This window comes from Sparus aurata, chromosome 11 (genome assembly GCF_900880675.1).
Source record: "Sparus aurata chromosome 11, fSpaAur1.1, whole genome shotgun sequence".
Lineage (NCBI taxonomy): Eukaryota > Metazoa > Chordata > Actinopteri > Spariformes > Sparidae > Sparus > Sparus aurata.
The window spans coordinates 7,234,090-7,245,184 of record NC_044197.1 but is presented as its reverse complement, the minus strand read 5'-3'; positions in this window follow the sequence as shown (position 1 = coordinate 7,245,184).

Sequence of the window (11,095 nt, the reverse complement as noted above, 5' to 3'; positions counted from 1 at the left end):
GTGCGGTGTCGTCGCTTTTCTTTCATCGATTTCCCTCCGTGTCGCGCAGTCAGCGCGGCCTTGATATGTAGGGCCATTAGTCAGAGTTATTTATAATTACTGACAAGTCTGTTTAATCAATTCATTTGATATTCAGCGCAGATATTGCTGCTCATGGATATGTTTCGCATGACAGATCAGATGATTCACTGGTTCCATGCGGGTGAACTTCCTGCAGCAAATAGATTCTCGCCTTCATATCTGATTTGCCTTCAAACAGTAATTCTGTGTCTTCAGACTGAAGCACCGGGCAAAGTCCACTTTATAGTTCAAGCAATAATATCTGGATTGCTCTTCATTGCATTTGTTGAACGCTTTTTGAAGTGTTTGTGTGAAGAAAATGTTTGATTAAAAAAATGTTTTGAAGTGGAAACGAAGGACTAGATTCTGAGATGCTTTACGCAGTTGGGGGTTGAGGGTAGGAATTACACAAGTGAGGGCTTTAATACGACCTGTAATGGTTCCACCTCTCTGATCTTGTGAGTCCTATCAAAGTATCCTCCCACACCACCACCCACACTGCTGTCCGTGAACACTGCCCTGCCTGCTTTTATGAGGCCCGGGGGCATCGTAGGATTTCATGTACTGAACACTCAGATCGAAGGGAGACATTAACTTTTACCGTTTTATTGCTTAATTATTAATCACCATCATCATTACTATCTGTCATCATCGTGGACATGGTGACTCAGTGGACAATGCTGACACAGTAATGGAATTGATTTGGGGTCCATACTTAAAGATTTTCACTTTTAGACAGTAGCTGAATAAAGTCTTGTCTTTTTTCATGTCATATGTCGTCTTTCAGATTTGTCATAGTAGTAAAACGTAATCTCAGCATTTGAGCTTCTCCACCCCGAGCCTGATGTCAGAGGAAAGCTGCTGTGTGAATATGGTCTATTGATCGGCAGCTGAAAAGATGATGGATTGTGAAAATCTGGAGGCACATTCGCCCATATTTGATGACACATTAGCTGATGTTAGCATTCAACCACTTCCTAGCTAACGTTACATTTGATTGCCTCCCGTGCGTTTCACTTCCAGAGTTAAACAAACGTCTCCAAGATGTGTGTCGATATTTCTGAATCTTTTCACGCCATTCCTGATCGTATCGCATCAAAAAGAAAGGTTAGCTAGAATCTGTCTCAATGCTAACGTTAGCCGTTGTCTACGTTATCAAACCTGTTGTTCTAACCTTGAGATACTGTCGGATGATTAACTGTCCATTTTAATTTCAGTGACTTATTAATGAAGAAACAGTGAAAAGATAACAATTTGTCAGATTGCCTACCTTTAGTTATGACTTGTATCCTGGAGCAGTACAAGATTTAAGCTTCCCATCCTGAGTGAGGTCAGAAAAAAAATGGCCACCGTGTAAATATCACATAACATTGCATCACAGGTGAAATATGTAAGAATTGGCCATCTTTCAAATTCGGAATCAAAACAAAAACTGGGCAACATAACATCAGAGTAACCGCTAACTGCTGCAAACTGTAGCTGCCCTTAGCTAGTTAGCTCCATTAGCCGTGCAGATAGCAGCTCAGACTTGGACCTCAGGGACTAGGGGGGTGTTGGTGTTTACACCACCAGAACAGGATGTTTGGACCAGCACCGGCCACAGCTAGCTTATTAGCATTCAACTTAAATATCTCCACAACACAATACATAAACATCATGATGTCAAAAACTGTTATTTATTCACATTATGTTGATACTTTTAATTCGATTTTGGATGTTTTTAAGTAGAATACTCACATAAAGCCCTGTTTAACAGTGTGATGATGTAGTGAATGCGTTGTCTATAATAAAACATATTAAACTGCAGAAGAAACTTCCAATCCAGACATTTTATCTACCTGAGTCATCAGCTATGAGCAACGTTTGAAGACTGAAACCTGACAAATGAACAGAGACAGTTCCAATCCGTGAAGAGAAAACTGTTTTACTCTGTTATCAGGCTGTTAGACTTAGGAGTTCATGTAAAGTGTAACCTAGTTTTATCTTCAGTTCTCCTGAATTTTGTCATATTTTACTTCAGCCACAGACACGTAGCAGGAAGTTTCACAACTCAAAAGGCAAAGATGGAGAATAGAGGAGCGGTAGATTCTACTGCAGTGATAAAATACTGAACAAATCTGGGAATATAAATATTGAACCATGCCGTGGAGCAACACTCTGGTTGAAGACCTGTGTAGGTAGGTTTAATCTCAGTTGCTCATTATTGATTTGGAACAAACTACGCCTCCAGTTTCATCATCCATCATAATCCTTCACCTACGAACCCTTATCCACAGAATCGGTCAGTGTTTCGCACCTTCAGGAGTGTTCACAAAGATATTGGCAGTGTAAGAACAGCTGACTGGGCTTCAGCTCCCGCTGGCTTACCACGGAGAAAGTGTTCTGGAGAAACTTTTTCCCCCCCCGATGCAAAACCTTTTATACACACAAGTTTGGTGAAATGAAAACTAATATCTGTATGGGGAGCACGTCTAAGCTGCTTCAAGACCACTGAGCGTGCATGAGTTATTATTCTATTCCAGCATTTCTGAACAGGGTTCTATGTGAAGATTATTTCACTCCACAGCAAAAGTCCATTATCTGGCAGTAACATTAAATTATTTTCACCTGCTCTACTTCAACTCTTTAGGCGAGTGTGCAAGTGCGATTAGGGATGTGGTCATGGTTGAATAAGAGAGTGAGGAAAACTTCACTCCCCGTGAAAATAAAGAAAAGAGAAAGAGAAATATAAACTCTCACATACAAAATGTAAATCTTATTATCTGGAAAAACAACATATATTCATGAGTTTAAAACCTTTCTCTCTGGGCCGGCAAGCAATCTGTTGCTACACTCAACCTGCAATAAAGTGAATTGCCCACATTCAAGGTTTTATTAGTTATTACACTATCAACTCATCTAAATCTTCACATGGCGACTCGAGGGATCATCCAACGGTAATAAAAACATTCCAGCTCTAACTGTTGATTGCCAATTACAATGATTTTACTGTGAAATAAAGCTTTGGACCAGATCCACGCTTTGTGTGTATTATCTATGTGGTGACTGACATGACATAATAAAATATAAAACTTATCAGATTTCCATGTCACAAGATGAACGTTTCATGCTTGTTCCAAGAAGCAACTGATGACGACAGTAACTACTGTTGATGATCTACCAGATCAAGGATTGGAGTGTCCATGCCAAACAAGTGTGTGTTTAGTTTCACAAACAAGTGAGAATGGGATGCACCATTAATTTAAACCTGCTTTAGCTGATTTTTAGGCCACTTGGGTGAAGGAACAAGGTGTAAACTCAAAGGGTAACACCGCCAACTTGACATATTAAAGTGTGTTTATGTGGAAAAAGTAGTGCTGTATAAATCCTTTGTGGCTCCAGAAGGAAGCTGCATGTAATCTGAAATAAACTGCCTCTGGTGATGTCACTCAGTGGCCAAGTTGCATTGTGGGTGCGACGTTTTGGACAGCAGTCAATGTTTCCAATAACAGTGTGGGACTCATGGACAGCTTGAAAACAAGTGATCTAATTGTTACATCAGAACCAGAGATGTCACCTGTCTTTATTCCACGTATTCTTCTTCCTCTTGAAAACCTGGAGCCTACATTACCCACAATGCCACTAAGCCACTGAGTGACATTATTGTAGGCAGTATTTGGATTACATACATACATTACACAACTTTTTTCACATATGCAGTAGAACCTTCTGAGACATGTAGGCACACTTTAATGTTTCCCTTTAACACATATATTTCAGACATATTTCACCCCTTAGCACAGCTACAGCAGTTTGATTCATTTCACATGACGGGGTTTGTTTACTTTGCCTTTTCTCCGGCTCTGGCAGCTACACTGTTGCTATGAAAATGGCGCAGTAATATTTTTAGTGATGAGTCAGGTGTGCTGTCATGCTGATTTCAGCACGTTCTAATTGTCTCGTTAACTAATCAGATGGTTCCGTCGCATAATTGAGTTTTTAAGCACGAGGGAGCCACAGGGGAACAAACAAACACTGCGCAGAGCCGAAGAGCCGGCCGTCCTCGGTGTGATCTGCAGCATCGACCGAATATGTGTGACAGCGGGACACTCAAACTGTCTATTTAGATGTATTTTCATAAAAATATGGCTCCATATATGCAGCATAGTGGGGGGGGGGATTTGTGGTCTGTCACATAAACAAATATAGCTGAAACACTATGTGATTATACTATCTGCAGATGGAAAATATACAGTATAAAACCGTTTTCGGGTATTTTTGAGAAAAATATGGGTGTTTGTAACAAAAGCAGCACGTCAGTGGAGAGAGGGAGAGTGGATGATTCTGCAGCAGTGGTTCTTTTAGACCTTTTTTATTCATCGTTCTCACAAAATTGGACATTATATGAATCAATGAGTGCACGCTGACTACAGTCACTGAGACCGACCACTTTTCAAGAATGCTAAATGTGTTCCTAAAGGTTCACATTACTATCAATATAAAGGATCTAATACATAGCTCAGTCAGCACCGAACAATGAAGAATAATTAACAGTGTCAGTATTGTCCACTGCACTAATAAATATCATGTGGTGACTGTTTAATAATTAAGTACTGTATAAAACAATAAAAGTCAAGGTTAAAGGCTCCCTTAGTACTTTGTTAGTGTGCAGAATGGACCTAACAACTTTTATTGACCACTTTCTTTAAGCTGCCAGGAGCATTTTTTCACACGTACAACCTTTCTTGTCAGCCTTTCTTGGCAGGTGGAATCATTTGAACTTTGCTGGATGATAAATCAAAGTCATTAAGAGTCTTTATCAGACTTTTCATAGCAAAAAACATGTTTTTAACATCAGTGATGCCTCTTTTTCATTCAAGTGCCCCTCCACGTCATGTCAGTGACCCGACCTGCACAATACCAATACAGTGGAACTGGAAAACCTAAATGGAATGCAGTCATTATTAATTCAACATGGAAAAGCACTAAAAAAACAACCACCAGAGCCGCTGACGAAGCTCAACGACAGACTTCACTCTGCATTCCAGCTGAAAAAACGAGAGCGAGATTGAAGATGCGATTGCGCCCAGCCACGCTCGCTCTGTGTCCACACTTGTCGGTTGGCCACTGTGGACCTTCACCCGTCAGCAGCTGGTGATTACAGACTACTTGTGCTCCTGCCGTAAAACCATTAATCAGATAATAATAGACAATGTTAATCAGATTAGCTGGGCCTTCAAACACACTGGTGGTGATGGGGCTGTGAATGTGATACACTGCGTCGCCTGAGAGACACTTGTTCCTGCGCGATCGCGTGAAACCAACGCAGGAACGTAAACAAATCCATTTATCTTTTAGACGTGTTTGCTGAGGTTCCCTCTGATCCGCTGACTCAATAACACTGGAACTGAAAAACAGCCTCAACTGTAAACTCTCAGTGTGTGTGCAGAAGAAAAGAGAATAACAAACAAGGCTGCACGATCAGAGCATCAGTTTTTATTGGACTTTTAGGCCCTGACATATTTTTGTATTCATCCTGCTATTTCTATCTAATACTTTGTTTTGTATATGAGAAGTTTCACCTTAATTGTTATATTATTGGTTCTTGAAGTTTAGTGGCCCGATATAATTGCACCAGAGCTCCACCTGAGCAGCGGTCTAATCAGACCTCCAGTGGAAAGTCCTGCGTGGGTGTGCAGGACCTTTTTATGTGTGGTCATATATCTGGTTTATTGGTCATCAGTATGCATTCGGGTAGCGTTGTTAATTATTGGTTCAGAAGTTATAAAACAGAGGAGGCTATTTAAACACACAGTGTGATTGCCATGGTGCAGCAACACAGAGCTGCTACAATGTATAGTGACCATAAGTACTGCTGACAAGTTAAAGACCATAATCAACATTTTATATTAACAGTAGCTTAGATAAACAGGTGTAATGTGAAACGGCTTGCTCATACTGTCAAACTTAGAGGTAATTATCACCTGCAAAGCTCTGTGAAGCTCTACGATTGGTCTTCAGAGTGTTTTAGTGCCTTTCAGCACGTTGTTTTGGTTTCAGTGCCCCTCCGTTTTTCATTGTTTTGGTTAGCTCACCAGCTAGTTAGCGGCTAGCTGGTGAACATAGTGGAACGTTTTGCTAATGTTGCTCTGTGCCTGTTTCATGTGTAAATACAGTTACAGTTTGCAAACCAGTTCCCCAAGTTAATTAGCTTTAGAGAATCACTTAATACAAGGCTGAGAATCAGAGAATTAGGGCGATTGTGAGCTAAGGGGCAGAGCCAGTGTCTTGTTATCAAAAGGTCACTGGTTCGATTCCCCTGGTCTGCATGTTGAAGTGTCCTTGGGCAAGATACTGAACCCCAAACTGCTCCTGATGTGCTGGTCGGCACCTTGCATGGCAGCCACAGCCATCAAGTGTATGAATGTATGTATGAATTGCTGAAAGTCACTTTGGACAAAACCGTCTGCTAAATGCCATAAATTAGAATTTCACAAGCTCCTCTGGTCGAAAGTTTCAAGGTTGCTGTCTTGCACTCGTAATTACACCCAACGGCGATGTCGACCCCTGGAGTTCACGTCTGCATTTAATCTGAGGAGCTAAATCTGTGGAGGTCATCCGAAACAAGAAATCATGAAGTTGCTTTTTAAACATTTTCCGTTTCTAACATCCAATCCTAAAGACGACCTGAGTACACTGAATCATCACCGCTTCACACCGAATCAGTAATCATTGAACTGTGATGCGATCACTTAGCTTAGCTCATGAGAGGCAACAAATCTTTGAACTGAACTAAAAAAACAACTTGAATCAGTAATTTAATATAAATAATAGTATTCAACTTCATTTTTAAACTATCCACAGTTTAGCCACATTGAATAAGTGAAACAAATTGTCCACAGGGAAGGTCTAATTTTTCTCGTCACTGTTATCTGCTCAAATATGGCCACAACAAAAAATAAATAAATTAATAAATGTACATTGTTACAAATTGTAACATAGAGCCCCATTAATATGTGATCATGGGTACGGTTGTATCATTAGACTTTTTTATTTTGAAATACAACTTTCAGTTGAAGATTTCTAATGATTCCACTGAGGTGGATCCTGACACCTTACAGAAATGACTAATGAAAATCCACACTTTTAATGTTGTGAAGTGACAGAAGAGTGAAATGAATGTAGGCTCCAGTATTGTCAACACATTACCCAAAATAAGCAACCTGCTGTATCTACCAAGAGATCTACATAATCCATTGCTCACCAAATCCTGCAGGTACCATAAATGCAGGCTGTCATGAGAAAATTACCAAGAATACTGAATCACAAAACAAAAAGAACAACACCTGAAGGCGTTCCGGCTCTGCGCTGGTACATACTGGTTCTAGTTATTAAGCTCAGCCTCCCACTGAGTCCAGGAATAACTCTTCCTGACTAGTCGCCCGATACTCATTGTTTTTTATATTTCCATGTAAGCTAACTAATGGAGTCATTACAACTTCTGTTCAGTGTAGACAGAAGCACTCTCAGTGGATGAGTTACTGTGACAAAGTGTAGCTTACTTTTAGGAATGTGGGTGGTGACATGTTTTCCCCTCGAGGTTTCCTGGACAAACTCAGATGCTTAGATGCACTCAGTCTCAGCACAGTGCATCCAGACTGTGAGCGCTGCGAGAACACTCAGTACTTTTATTAGCTGATGACATTTTTAGGCTAAGTGGTATTCTGACCTTGAGTCAGTCACAGCTCAAGGTTTTTATCTTTCAAACTGTTGATATTGCGTAAAAAAAGGAGCTTGTTCCGCAGGACAACAGAAACCATGATAAAATTCCTGACTTACTTCACGTGCAAGTGCTTTTTTTACACACATGTTTGAGATTCATGAATTTCAGCAGCCTCTGACCAGACCTCTGGCTTCTTATCAAGGGAGGAGGTGTACCCCGTCGGCAGTGGACAATAATGCAATATTGTTTATCAACAATGCCTGTGTGTGTGTGTGTGTGTGTTGAGCCCAGCGCTGTGATTCCAATAATAAACAAAGGAATAATAAAACAGCGACATATTGGTGCATTACTGCTGACTGCGCCTGTAGCTGGTGTCATGTGAGATGATCTTATCAAAGGGCATTTCCGCAACATAATTGGCCACATTTCAGATTTTAAATAAAAATCTTGAACTAACAATGGCCTGTATGTTTAGTTTACAGTTTGTATATGTAAGGGATAATGCCCGACGAGGTGTCCATAAACAGGAGTTAATGGACGACGCGGAGGCCTAAGAACCGTCCGACGCGCAGCGGAGGACGGTTGCCTCCGCGAAGTCCATTAACTCCTGTTTATGGACACCTCGAAGGGCATTATCCCGCTTATACCATGGTCACTTGCCAAAGAAAAGAAATTCGGACCATTAATTTACATTTTCATGCGGTTTACAATCAAAATATAAAGTTTTCCACAAGCCATAACTTCGTTTCCCTGGTAACGCCTGAGGGTTTGACTAATACCTGGAACAATCATTACTCTCCCGTATGATTCTTATGCAACGGAGACGTTGTTCACTCCTCCAGTAAATAGGACGGACCATAGATACGACTTAGCAACGCGAGATATTCTAGTCCGCTCAGCGATGAGCCAGCAAGCTAACGCTATGCTAGCAAGTATCAAAGTCAATAACATTGCGCACGGTTGACAAACAGTAAATATAATTTGACAGTATGCTAGCTGACAAGACTAGCTAGCTAACCAGTCATGTCATTGACCCCAAATCAATAGCAAGATTTTCACGAACAAATTACCGGCCGTGTGTAACGCTACTGTGGCCACAGCCTGAAGCAGAGAGCTGAACAGCGAACGGGTTGTGAGATTATTCACGTATCAGTAAATTTAGAGGGGAAGTGAACTTTCTGCAGCTTGTGTGTTACAGTCGCCACCCTGTGGTGTTCAGAGGACAAGACACTGAAGGACTGACGGACTGAACTCAGTGTTGGAAATATAATATTCAGATTTGATACGCCAGCTAGCGCATTAATTTTACAGCGGTGAACAGTCAATTTGACTGGAACTACTTAGTAGGTGTCCATATATCAGGGGTTAATGGACACCCTGCAGCCAATCAGAATCGAGTATTCCCCCAGACCATCGTATAAGAGAATTTTCATCACACTTTAAGAATAATCTTAATATTGCTTTGAGCTAACCAGCTAGCCTTAACCCACTTTGTCTCGTAATACTGCGGAGACGTAAAAGCATTTTGCTACTTAGTCTGATCAGTAAAGAAAAAAAAGAAACTAATACAGAAAAATACAACTGTACATCACAACCTTGTGTTCTCATCAGTCATAGTACTTGTCAGAGCCGCTGTAAATCGCCTCTGTACTTTTAGCCAGGTGGTTCACATGGAGGTCAGTTGACTGAGCGATGTTGACCGCAGTTAATTCTCCCCCATCATCACCTGAGGTCGTGGTGCCCAACTCACTAAGCTATTAGGGAAACTTAGCTCCATAGCTAACTTGCGAATGGCATCTAATCACTACAGCTGAAGAGAACCGCAACAAAAAGCACCTAATCCAGTAAAGTGAGAAGCAGTTAGCGGTTATGCTGCCCCCTATAGTTTTGGAGGAACTGTTGAATTCTGTCGATTCCCTACAAATTGCACTTTAGTAGAATCAAATAAGGATTAATACATCAAAGAAGGCCTGTTCCTTTATGAAGAAGGGAGGCCTCATCGTCGGGGATAAACCTGGGCTCAAGGGAAAGTGTTTTTTTTTACAATTTTACATCAGTAGCTGCTTGTTATATTTATGATTTGTTTTTTATTTTCCTTTTATTACCTTGGCAAGGCATCATTCACCAGTATCATTACAGATGCTGCCAAAGTCCAGCTGAGATACAAGAAAGGCGTTACTTTATACATGTTATCTCTTTATCTTGTCTCTTTAATTCTTTAGAGAGTGGACACCAGCTGGAAACTGATCCCATTTATTAACCGAATCACAAAAAAATGATTTCGCCGTTGTTGTTCTCGAGTTTCACCCTTCAAGATGCTGCGTGGCGCTAGCCGATCATGTCTGCAGGACCTCAAAAGCCTCATTGAGTTATGTGGGTGTGCAGGTGTTTAACTGAGGTATAAAACCACAGACTGCCACGACTTCAAGATCAAGTGTCAGGCTTCGTGCAGCTATGTGTGCACACTTTGCTCAACTCACATGAAAAGGCCCTGAGTAGGTTGCTGCAGTGTTCATTGTGAACAGCGAAGGAATTTCAGTGAATTGTCGGTGTGGAGCTGAATTTAATTGCATGTTACAGCAGCCATTTGAAAAGAAGTTAAATTAAATTAGCTGACTGCAGCAGTATTGTCAAAGGCTTTGATTTGCAATTACTGCAGGGCAACTCAAACTGCAATCTGTAGTTGTGGAAAATTAATAGTGCTAAGTCCGTCGTGATTGTGTGTTTTTTGTGACACTTGCGCACATGCCATGACCATGTGAGGCAAGACTTTTCAAACATCTGCAGGTCAAATATTAGCTGTTTTAATCAAATACTCCGGGGAGTTCAGTGAGAGTTAAATTCAACCTGAACAGAAGGAACAGTGGGAAAGTTGAAAGTCAATTTGGAGATTCTGTCAGCGTGTAGTAACGCTGGTCAAAGTCTGTTCATCATGACCTTAAGTACAGTCGGCTGTAATACAACATTTCAAGGTTGCATAAATCAATGAGTTATCAACTCATTAAACAGTCCAATTAAAATCAAGGCTGTTAACGACATAATTTAAAACCACTTGAATAATTTCTACCGGCTTCAGACATGTACGCAGCTTTTTGCGCAGTCAAGAGTTGGAATACTGAAGTCTGTCTGTAAGGTGTCCTGTAACAGACCAGTCAGTCAGTAAGTCTCTGCAGGATGACGTTCAATGCCCCTGACAACTTGTAGTCTCATTTAGCAACCACCTTTTTTGTGACACATGAACGTTTATAATTCAGATGTGGGGTCGAACAATAAATCTCTTAAGCTCGTGTTAAAGGAGAACTTCGTTTTTAACTCATATCCCTGTTGATCGAG